General features: G+C 54.7%; 1 protein-coding gene across 1 annotated transcript in view; it reads right to left on the minus strand.

Annotated features, from left to right (window-relative positions):
• Positions 1–294, minus strand: part of AHRR (aryl hydrocarbon receptor repressor) — a 93,365-nt gene extending 93,071 nt beyond the window's left edge. The window contains exon 1 of the mRNA XM_061129400.1: positions 212–294. The gene's annotated coding sequence lies outside the window, so the exon portion shown is untranslated. The remainder of the gene's footprint in view (positions 1–211) is intronic.
• Between the last annotated feature and the right edge of the window lie 10,925 nt (positions 295–11,219).

Here is an 11,219-nt window from a genome sequence, read left to right on the forward strand (position 1 = left end):
CAGGTCGGAAACTGAGTGACCACAAGCAATGGAAGTGCACTGGAGTCCCTCGAAAGTTCTTGTTTTATTTTTAGGTGAGGAGCTGCCGGTTGGACTCCCGGGCCTGGAGACGTGAGGATGGGGTGAGTGGAGGGGGACCCTTGGGGAGATGGCTCTGCGCGCGGGTCTCCACCACGGAGACGGAGCCGCGGAGCGCGCCCGGGGCACTTACCCGGCCGGCGGGGCGCGGAGGCTCGGGCGCGCCCGCGGGAGGCGTCCGCCGGGACCGGGAGCTGTGTTGGCACGGCTGCCGGCGCTCGCATCTCAGGGACCAGGCGGCGGCTGCGGCCGCGAAAGGACAGCTCCACCCCGGCACGCGAGCCGCCCCGCCCCGAGACGACCGAGCCCCGGCGGCGGCAGGGGGCGCGCGCGTGCACCCCGCGCGGTCCTGGTCCCCAGGTCGGCTCGTGCATCCCCGCCCGGTGAGGTCCTGCCTTGCGCCCCTGTCTCTGTGGTCCTCTGAATCAGTGCACCCCGGTGAGGTCCTGCCCTGCGCCCCTCTCTCCCCGTGGTCCCCGGGTCCGAGTGAGCCACGGTGGGCTCGTGCCCCGCGTCTCTCGCGTCCTCGTGGAATCCTCAACGCTCTGTCGCCTCCAGGCTGCTCTGTGCCCCTCGAGGTCCCCATGCTCCCCGCGGGGAGCTCCGGACTCTGTTCCTCGCTTCCAGTCGCGGCCCCCTTCCGCCCGCCAGCTGAGGCCGGTGCGCCCCTAACCTCGGTGCGGAGGTGCAGGGTCCGAACTCCCCTAGCCGCTGGGTCCCGGCATCTGGATCAGAGCGCTTAACGTGAGGGTGGCATGTCCTGCTCTACCTGCTTCGGTGGGGTTATTGCTAAAACCAAAGGGTCTTACAGTTTAACATATTAATATAGTACTTTTAACCTTGCACCTTCCAGGAGGAAGTCTTGATCCGGACTTTTCTGATTCACAGGCGCTAAGGCCTCCAGCCGACCCTTCCCATCTTTCCTGCTGCTCCTTCCCTCTCTTCCAACCGGACCCTCCCACCCTGCCTCCATCTTGGTGGACATGTCCAGACTTTGGAAGGCCCACTTCCCCTCACTGGGTTGGAGCTGCATATCTGGCCCAGAGCCTCCCAGACACCCATGAACCTCACCTCACACCCTAGGCTCTCCACAAAGTCTGAAGGGTCTCAGGAGACCTGGCCCAGGGGCCTCCTTGTGTTGCCGGGGCAATCCAGACCCTCCCGGGTCCCCAGGGAACCTCACACTGTGTTCATGCAAGCCCCAGCAACCCCCACCCCCCACAGCCAGCCCTGATCCCACCCCCACCCAGAGCCCCAGGCCCATCCTGACCTCACAGACAACAGGCCCTTGGCACTTGCTCCTGCTCCAGGAAATCTCTTCTGCAGATACTGGCAGGGCTGGCACTCTGATCCTCTGTCCTCAGAGAGAATATCCACCCCAGATCCAACCCTGCTGTCTATCTCCTCTACCTTTCACAGGGCTTATTCTTGCGTGAAATCACACAGATGTTTTTTTTTGCTCCAGTGTCAAATAGGCAAACTCACCAGGTCTATTCACTTCTACCTGAGGAAAAGCAGAGTCCCCAATGCAGAACAGGGACTCAAAGTGTCAGCTTTTATTATTCTTATTGTATATTACCTTTTGACATTGAGCAACATGCAGCTATGTGGCTGTATTTTTTAAGTAGTTAAAATCAGCTGCTGTATCTTGATCCGATTTTTGTAAAGTGCATTATGCACAGAAAAAATCTGGGTGCATAACTCAGATTACAGGTGAACTTTCATTTCTTTTTCCTTGTTAAAAGTTCCACAATTTCTGATTATTTTGCAGAAGCATGGAGTACTTTTGAACTACTTTCATTGTTTTCCCTTTTTGTTAAAAAGAAAGAGTAAGCATGTGTAAGACGTTGGGAGGATACATCTTGGATGGCAGGGGTAATGGGGTCCCCTCTGTGAAGGCCAGGCCTATAGGGGGCCCTCAGAGCAGGACGGAGGGTGGAGACCCCTGGGTGGGTGCCCGGAGGACGCGGAGCTTTGTAGACAGAGCCCTGCACCCACTGTGTCCCCTTCGAGCCTGCTGCCCGGGCATCATTCCTACCCACCCACCAGCCCCTTGGGGAGCCCGCCTGAGTGAGATGCCTCAGTGCTTCTTGCTGCCTCTTCCCGGGGCGCCCCGTGCAGAAGCAAGTGTCCGCGGCCCGCCCTCCACGCCCCGCCCCCAGCCACCCCGCCTTCAGCCAGTAGGCTGCGCCTGCCCCAGAGCCCACAGCCTCTGCAGACCTGGAGGCCGTCACTGGGACTGGACGCAAACAGGGCACCCTTCTTCGGTGCCCCCTCTGAAGTCCCAGGGACTCAGGGTGACCCCCTTAGTGAGAGTCCCTGGGTGCCGTTCCCACCAGGATGAAGGTGACTCCGGGCCTCCCCGGCAGTGTTCTCAGGAGGTCAACGGGACACAGTCCACACAGATAGTGCGACGCATGACAGTTTGTGGGCGCCCTGTTTTATTCACCATCATGACCACTCTGTGGAGAAGGAAATGGTAACCCACTCCAATGTTCTCGCCTGGAGAATCCCATGGACAGAGGAGTCTGGCAGGCTGCAGTCCGTGGGGTCGCAGAGAGTCAGATACGACTGAGACTGAGCATCGTGACCACCCTGCCCACTGCCCCCCACACTGTTTCCCTCTGGGGCTGCGACTCAGGTGGGGTTCTCTTCAGAACCTGCCCTCCCTCTGCACTCGGGAACCCCAACTGTAAACAGGCTCCAGGTTGCTGAGTCTGCCCCCTCTCCCCGCCCTCCTTGCCCCGGCAACGAAGGTCCAACCAGCCGGGGACAAATTCCTCTTGCCTGGATAATTTGTCCTAGGGTGAGAGAGCAGCCACCACCTGGCAGGGAAGAGGCTTGGAAAAGAGACCATCCCTGGTGCCTTCGCTGCTCACGGGGTGTCCGCATCCGCGCTCCAGCCTTGCCATCCTGGGAGGCGGGTGACGTGACCGCTATGCGAGCCTGACTGCCATCTCTGCTGTGCCCACCTGCTCTCCCCCAGGGTTCACCGGCCTGCTCCAAGCCCTCACCCTGCCCCCAGGCAGCCAAGGCCTCCTCAGGGTCAGACAGGGGTATGTGGTCACTCTGCAGGTGCCCAGCCAGGAGCCAGGCCACACGGGCCCAGGGGACAGCGCGCTGCCCAAGCAACCCTCGTTCAGGGCGGCGCTTTCTCTGTCCCCGCGCGAGGGGGGACCCGGAGTGCCTCAGTGCCCCCCACCGCCTGAGGGCCATCCCTGAGTGTGCCTCCCTGAGTGTGTCCCGGGTCCACTGCACAGCCAGGCAGGGCTTCCTGCCCCAGGACACAGAGCGGACGAGGGACTGTGCCCTCCGGCCTGGTGGGGATCAGGATCCCCAGGAGCCCTGCTTGTGAACAGGGTGCAGCCAAGCCCCTCAGGCTCTGCCCTCCCCTCCTCTTGCTCCAGGGGCTTCGCAGGCACTGTTCCTTCTGAGTGGAATGCTGTCTGGCGTTTCCTTCAGCTTCAGGCAGAGGCCACCCCTACCTCCCTCACTCCCCACGTTTGGGTTTTTTGTTGGTGGGGCAGGCAGCAGGAACTTTCATCTATTAACTTCATCCCTAACCCTAACCTGCTACAGCCTCACAGCCCAGAAGCAGCCACTGTGGGGGCAGAAGGGTGGGGGAAGGGGAGGGAGAGGGAAGGGGGGAGGGGGAGGAGGGAAGGAGGAGGGGCGGGGCGGGGGAGGAGGGAAGGACGGGCAGCTCACTACAGCTACTTCCTTTCTTGCACAACCCGGTCCCCATGAACAATGACTCACTTGGTTTTCTTTGAACCTGCCTTGTCCCCCACATCCTTTGGTGTCCGAGAAGCTAGCCTTCCGCAGCCCATGAGTCAGGCCGCCTCTGCCCCGCCTCTGCCCCGCCGGGCCCCCCTTGGGGCTCTGTCTACGGGACCGGCCCCTTCTCCATCTGGGCTGTGGAGCACCCTGCAGGAGCGTCCCAGCTCGAGGCACGTGGGGACCTTCTCAGAAACTGTCCTGCTGGGCCGAGGGCGGCGCCCCCAGCGTCCCCTGCTCCTGTCTGCGCCCCTGCTCCCCTGCGGTCCTCCCGAGTGCACCTTAGCTCTGGAAAGGCCCTTTTCTGTTCTGAATTTCTATTCCCCACAGTTTGCTCTTTTCTCTAGCTTTTTCCCTTCCAGATGTTCTACTTCCATTCTGTATCATTTCTTTGAATAGAAGTGGTTCTTTTCTGATGGATGCGATGTCTTCGGTCATCTCTGAGACCTTGGACGGCAGGAGTTCTGAGCTGTTTCCTCAGGTCCTTGCTCTGCCCTCTTACAGATGCCAAGTGAACCATCCCGCGCTTCTACCGAGGGAGGCACTGCTCGAGGTGGGCAGAGCGCTGGGCCTGCTGGGCAGTGCATACCTGTGGGCACATCTCAGGGGGTGGGTCCTGCTCAAGCGTGGAAGGGCTCCCTGTTCAGGGAACCCTCAGTGCCCCCCTTCCCCTGCCCCTGCCCTCCTGAGCCTCCCCAGGCTCTCAGGAGACTGTCAGCTTTTCCCTGGAATTTGCCCTTCCTGGGTTCTTGGGGCAGACATTTACCTCTGTGTTTCTGTGCATTGTTTGAAGACAATTTCAATGAGACCTCATTACTGGAAGCTAGTCTGAACCTATATGAACCAGGTGAGGGCCCAGCACAGCTGGCCTGGAGGGGGACCTGGTGGGAAGAGTGGCTGGGTCCGATGGGCACCCTGTGCACCCACCTCTGCATGAACAGACGAGGGCCAGAGCATCCTTCCGCCAAACCCCAGCCTAAGCACCACTGACCACATGACCTCGGCCAAATTATGGGTCCTCTCTGAGCCTTGCCTTTCTCATCTATAAAACAGATAAGTATAGACCAACGAAACAGAGAGCCCAGAAAAAAACCCTCACACTATGGTCAGGGATGCTTGACAAGGGTGATGGCTGCTTTTTAATACACTGTCTAGGTTTGTCACAACTTTCCTGCCAAGAAGCAAGTGTCTTCTAATTTCATGGCTGCAGTCACCATCCACAGTGATTTTAGAGCCAAGAAGAAGAAATCTGATCATTGCTCCCACCTTTTCCCCTTCTATTTGTCATGAAGTGATGGGACCAGATGCCATGATCTTACCTTTTTTAATATTGAGTTTTGAGTTGGCTTTTTCACAGATCATTAGGGAAATGCAAATAAAAACCACAAATAAGATACAATCTCACACTTATTAGGATGGCTACTGTCAAAACATTCTTTAGTTGCTACAGTTCAGTTCAGTTCAGTTGCTCAGTCAGGCCCTCTCTTTGCGACCCCGTGGACTGCAGCCACCAGGCTTCCCTGTCCATCACCAACTCCCAGAGTTTACTCAATCTCATGTCCATTGAGTCGGTGATGCCATCAACCATCTCATCCTCTGTCGTCCCCTTCTTCTGCTGCCTTCAATCTTTTCCAGCATCAGGGTCTTTTCCAATGAGTCAGTTCTTCGCACCAGGTGGCCAAAGTATTGGAGTATCAGCTTCAGCATCAGTCCTTCCAATGAATATTCAGGACTGATCTCCTTTAGGATGGACTGGTTGGATCTCCTTACAGTTCAAGGGACTCTCAAGAGTCTTCTCCAACACCACAGTTCAAAAGCATCAATTCTTTGGTGCTCAGCTTTCTTCACAGTCCAACTCTCACATCCATACACGACCACTGGAAAAACCATAGCCTTAACTAGACAGACATTTGTTGGCAAAGTAATGTCTCTGCTTTTTAATATGCTGTCTAGGTTGGTCATAGCTTTTATTCCAAGGACCAAGTGTCTTTTAATTTCATGGCTGCAGTCACCATCTGCAGTGATTTTGGAGCCCAAAAAATAAAATCTGCCACTGTTTCCACTGTTTTCCCACCTATTTCCAATGAAGTGATGGGACCAGAGGCCATGATCTTAGTTTTCTGAATGTTGAGTTTTTAGCCAGCTTTTTCACTCTCCTCTTTCACTTTCATTAAGAGGCTCTTCAGTTCCTCTTCACTTTCTGCCATAAGGGTGATGTCATCTGCATATCTGAGGTTATTGATATTTCTCCCAGCAATCTTGATTCCAGCTTGTGCTTCATCCAGCCTGGCATTTCCCATGATGTACTCTGCATATAAGTTGAATAAGCAGGGTGACAATATACAGCCTTGACATACTCCTTACCCTATTTGGAATCAGTCTGTTGTTCCATGTCCAGTTCTAACTATTGCTTCTTGACTTGCATACAGGTTTCTCAGGAGGCAGGTAAGGTGGTCTAGTATTCCCAGCTCTTGAAGAATTTTTCAGTTTGTTGTAATCCACAGAGTCAAAGGTTTTGGCATAGTCAATAAAGCAGAAGTAGATGTTTTTCTGGAACTCTCTTGCTTTTTTGATGATCCAATGGATGTGGGCAATTTGATCTCTGGTTCCTCTGCCTTTTCTAAACCCAGCTTGAACATCTGGAAGTTCACGGTTCATGTACTGTTGAAGACTGGCTTGCAGAATTTTGAGCCATGCTTTACTAGCGTGTGAAATGAGTGCAATTGTGTGGTAGTTTGAGTATTCTTTGGCATTGCCTTTCTTTGGGATTGGAATGAAAACTGACCTTTTCCGGTCCTGTGGCCACTGCTGAGCTTTCCAAATTTGCTGGCATATTGAGTGTAGCACTTTCACGGCATCATCTTTTAGGATTTGAAATAGCTCCACTGGAATTCCATCACCTCCACTAGCTTTGTTCATAGTGATGCTTCCTAAGGCCCACTTGACTTCACATTCCAGGATGTCTGGTTCTGGGTAAGTGATCACACCATCATGATTATCTGGGTGGTGAAGATCTTTTTTGTACAGTTCTTCTGTTTATTCTTGCCACCTCTTCTTAATATCTTCTGCTTCTGTTAGGTCCATAGAATATCTGTCCTTTATTGTGCCCATCTTTGCATGAAAAGTTCCCTTTGTGTCTCTAATTTTCTTGAAGAGATTTCTAGTCTTCCCCATTCTATTGTTTTCCTCTATTTCTTTGCATTGATCACTAAGGAAGGCTTTCTTATCTCTCCTTGCTATTCTTTGGAATGCAGCACTCAAATAGGTATATCTTTCCTTTTCTCCTTTGCCTTTAGCTTCTCTTCTTTTCATAGCTGTTTGTAAGGCCTCCTCAGACAGCCATTTTGCTTTTGTGTGTTTCTTTTTCTTGGGGATGGTCTTGATCACTGCCTTCTATACAATGTCACAAACCTCTGTCCATAGTTCTTCAGACACTCTGTCTATCAGGTCTAATCCCTTGAATCTATTTGTCACTTCCAATGTATAGTCATAAGGGATTTGATTTAGGTCATACCTGAATGGTCTAGTGGTTTTCCCTACTTTCTTCAATTTAAGTCTGAATTTGGCAATAAGGAGTTCATGAGCTGAGCCATAGTCAGCTCTCGGTCTTGTTTTTACTGACTGTATAGAGCTTCTCCATCTTTGAAGAAAACGCTTAGTCGTGTCAAACTCTTTATGACCCCATGAACTGCAGCACACCAAGCTTCCCTGTCCTTCATTATCTCCTGAAGTTTGCTTAAACTCATGTTCATCGAGTCAGTGATGCCATCCAATCATGTCATCCTCTGTCACCCCCTTCTCCTTCTGCCTTCAATTTCTCCCAGCATCAGGGCCTTTCCCAATGAGTTGGCTCTTTGCATCAGGTGGCCAAAGTATTGAAGCTTCAGCATCAATCCTTCCAATGAATATTCAGGGTTGATTTCCTTTATGAATGACATCACAGTAATTGAAGTAGATGCCCCAACCACTAATGCCAAAGAAGCTGAATTGAACAGTTCTATGAAGACCTACATACAAGACCTTATAGAACTAACACCAAAAACCAGTCAAAACATAAAAGTTGGCAAAACATAAATGTTGCAAGATATGGAGAAAGTGGAGCTCTTGGCCACTGTGGGTGGGAATGTAAAATGGAAAACAGTCAAGTGGAAAACAGGATGGAAGTCCCTCAAAAAATTAAACATAGATCTACCATATAATCCACCACCTCGGGGGATAGAACTGAAATAACTGAAAGCATGGTCTCCAGGAGGAACCTGTCCACCCAGGTTCACAGCAGCATGTTCACGACAGCCAAGAGCTGGAAGCAGCTCAAGTGTCCATCAGCAAATGAGGAATGATCACACTGTGGTCCATTCATACAACAGGTGATTATTCAGCCTTAAAAAGGAAGGAGATTCTAAGACAGGCTCCAGCATGGGTGAGCTTTGAGGACCTGGTGCTCATCGACATGCAGGAGTCCCAGGAGGACAGACCCTGCAGGACTCGCTCACACAGGGGCCCAGAGGAGTCGGGCTCCTGGGACAGGGGGTGGTGGGCGGGGGTGGGGAGTTGGTGTTCACGGGGACAGCGCCCCAGCTTCACGGGACGGAGAGTCACAGGGAAGGTAGTGTGAGACTGCACAACACTGCGTGCACTTCATACCGGTGAGCTGCGCACTTAAAGCTGGTTAAAATGGTAAACTTTCTGTTATGTATATTTTAACCATCATACAACAGGTAAGAATCTCTGCCTTTACCCATTTTCCCAAGAGGTACGTTCAGACTCACACAGGCTGGCTTCCTGGAGCCTCCAGCCTGGACACCGATGAAATCTTCACGTGCGCCCTGGCAAACTTTCACATTCACAGTCACCCTTACAATTGCCCGTAAGGGGAGAGCAGCCACATCGCACACTGCTCCTCACATCAGCTCCGCCTGCAGCCCCCGAACCCCCACCCTGGGCCCCTGCCTGCTCCCCCTTTGACCAGGCTCACCTGGATTGCGCAGGTGACTCCCCCAGCTGGCTGTGGTGACGAGTGGTGACTAGGGTGGTGGCTGGACGACCACCTTCTTCATGGAGAACTGGGCTTGTAAGCTAGGTGAGAACGGCGGCATCTCGGGCACATCCGTCATGTTCCTGGGAGTCAGACACGGAGCTGGGTCATCAGCTCATGACACCTGTGGGGAAGGAGCGCGAGAGAAGGCAGCCAGGGGCGGGGCCGAGTGACCAGGCATGAGGCAGCAGATGGCCTGGCCTCCTGCAAGGCCAGTCCCAAGCCTCACCTCCCCTCCCCTCCCCCCCAACCCCTCCCCCCCACCCCTCCCCCCTACCGAGGCTGGGCCGGCCTCCCTGCAGCCCTTCCTCTGCCCCATCCCCGAACCGACTCTCAGGGGCCCTGGGCCGGCCTGAGCGTGGAGCATCCTGACAAAGAAAAAGCCCCAGAGCTGTTTCCACCCTCACGACCGGTGCCCTGATCCCTCGGGTTTCTCTGTTGCTTCTGGAAATTCCACGCCTGCAGTCAGAGCTCGGGTCTGGGTGAGACCCAGGGTCAGGCGGTCTTCCAAGTGGCACAGCACCGCCCCCGTGTGGCCGACTGGTGCTGAGACCAGTCAGGTGTGGCCCTGGAGGGAAGGGGTCCCCATCTTCCGGCGCGCCTGCCTGGGCGGCCTGGGCGGGGCTTGGGGACCCCCCAGCCCTTAACTCACCTGCCTCTCCCGCGGCAGCAGCGCTCCCAGCCCGCACACCCCTACCTGTACGTGCACTGGTACAAACCCAAGAGTCCACTGAGGGTCCGTGCAGAGTATATACCAGGCCACCCACCTGTGTGCCTGAAGTGCCTATAAGTACCCCTACTACCCGCCTGTGTGTGTCTACCACTGGCTCGTGTACCTGCACCAACTCTGTGTACTGTGCCACCTGAGCACATCTGTATCACATCAGACCTCTTTGCAATTCTGCAACTTCCCTCTCCCTCACTTCCTTGAATCAGGGGACATCCCCAGTCACATGTGCACAGGTCCCTGACTGCGGCTGGCCCACACTGAGAGCAGGCAACTCAATGTCTGCTCTGTCTGGGCACAGGCCCCAGGGATCTCCAGAAATTGAAGGCAGACCATGCACTGGGCAGGTTCCTCAGTGAAGCTGGGAATTGCTGTCACCCCAGACCAGCTTCAGCGATCCCGGATCCTGGGGTCCAGGGGGAATCCAGGGCCTAAGGTACTGCAGGGGTCGGGGCGGGAGGGTGGGGTGGGGGGGACAGAGAATGGTGAGCGGCCCACATCACAGGGGCCCAAAGTGCAAATGCTGGATGCCTGCCCTCCCTCTAAGCTTGCTATCTGTGCAAGCCAGAGCTCATGGGACAAACAAGCATGGCACCTCCCAGGGGAGAGGGACCATGCTGTCCACACTTCCACCGACTGGGGACCAATTATCCACACCTGGGGAAACGCCAGGGGAAGTGGGCCCCACTGTCTACACTTCCGTCTACTTGGGAACCTCCAGGGGAGGAGGGACCCACTGTCTACATCTCCGTCTACTGGGGAACCTCCAGGGGAGGAGGGACCCACTGTCTACACCTCCGTCTACTGGGGAACCTCCAGGGGAAGTGGACCCACTGCCTATACTTCTTGTCTACTGGGGAACCTCCAGGGGAGGAGGCACCCACTGTCTACACCTGTCTACTGGGGAACCTCCAGGGGAAGTGGGCGCACTGTCTACACTTCCATCTACTGGGGAACTTCCAGGGTAAGTGGGCCAGTGTCTACACCTCCATCTACTGTGGAATCCAGGGGAAGTGGGCCCCACTATCTACACCTCCATCTACTGGGAACCTCCAGGGGAAGTGGGCCCACTGTCTATACCTGCATCTACTGGGGAACCTCTAGGGGAAGTGGGTCCACTGTCGACACCTCTGCTACTGGGGAACCTCCAGAGGGGAAGTGGGTCACATTGTCTATACCTCCATCCAGTGGGAGACAGGGAGATAGACTAGGGGCAGTTATGGCTGAGGCAGTGGGTACCAGGTACAAGATGAGTCAAGCTGCACACCCGGATGTCCCGGGCCTCAAGAGTCAGGAATTTGGGAACCGACCTCTGGAGTACAACTTGTGAATGTGGGCTGGTGTCCTCAGAAGTGTTTCGAAGTGTAGAGATCCATGAAGGGTAAAGGCGTGGAATCCTCAGAGAACCCCTTGGACCTTTGACCATGAGCTCACAAGGCCAGTTGGAGCCCCACAGATTCTTTATCTCAACCCCAGGTACTGTGCTCAGTGATGTTCCTTGTAATCAGACACTGCAGATAAAACTCACAGCTCCCCAGGCTTCTATCTGCCACCAGCACAGGTCCCCCAAAATGGACCCCCAGTTTCTGATGCCCCAGATCC

Source organism: Dama dama, chromosome 25, assembly GCF_033118175.1.
Source record: "Dama dama isolate Ldn47 chromosome 25, ASM3311817v1, whole genome shotgun sequence".
NCBI classification, from domain to species: domain Eukaryota; kingdom Metazoa; phylum Chordata; class Mammalia; order Artiodactyla; family Cervidae; genus Dama; species Dama dama.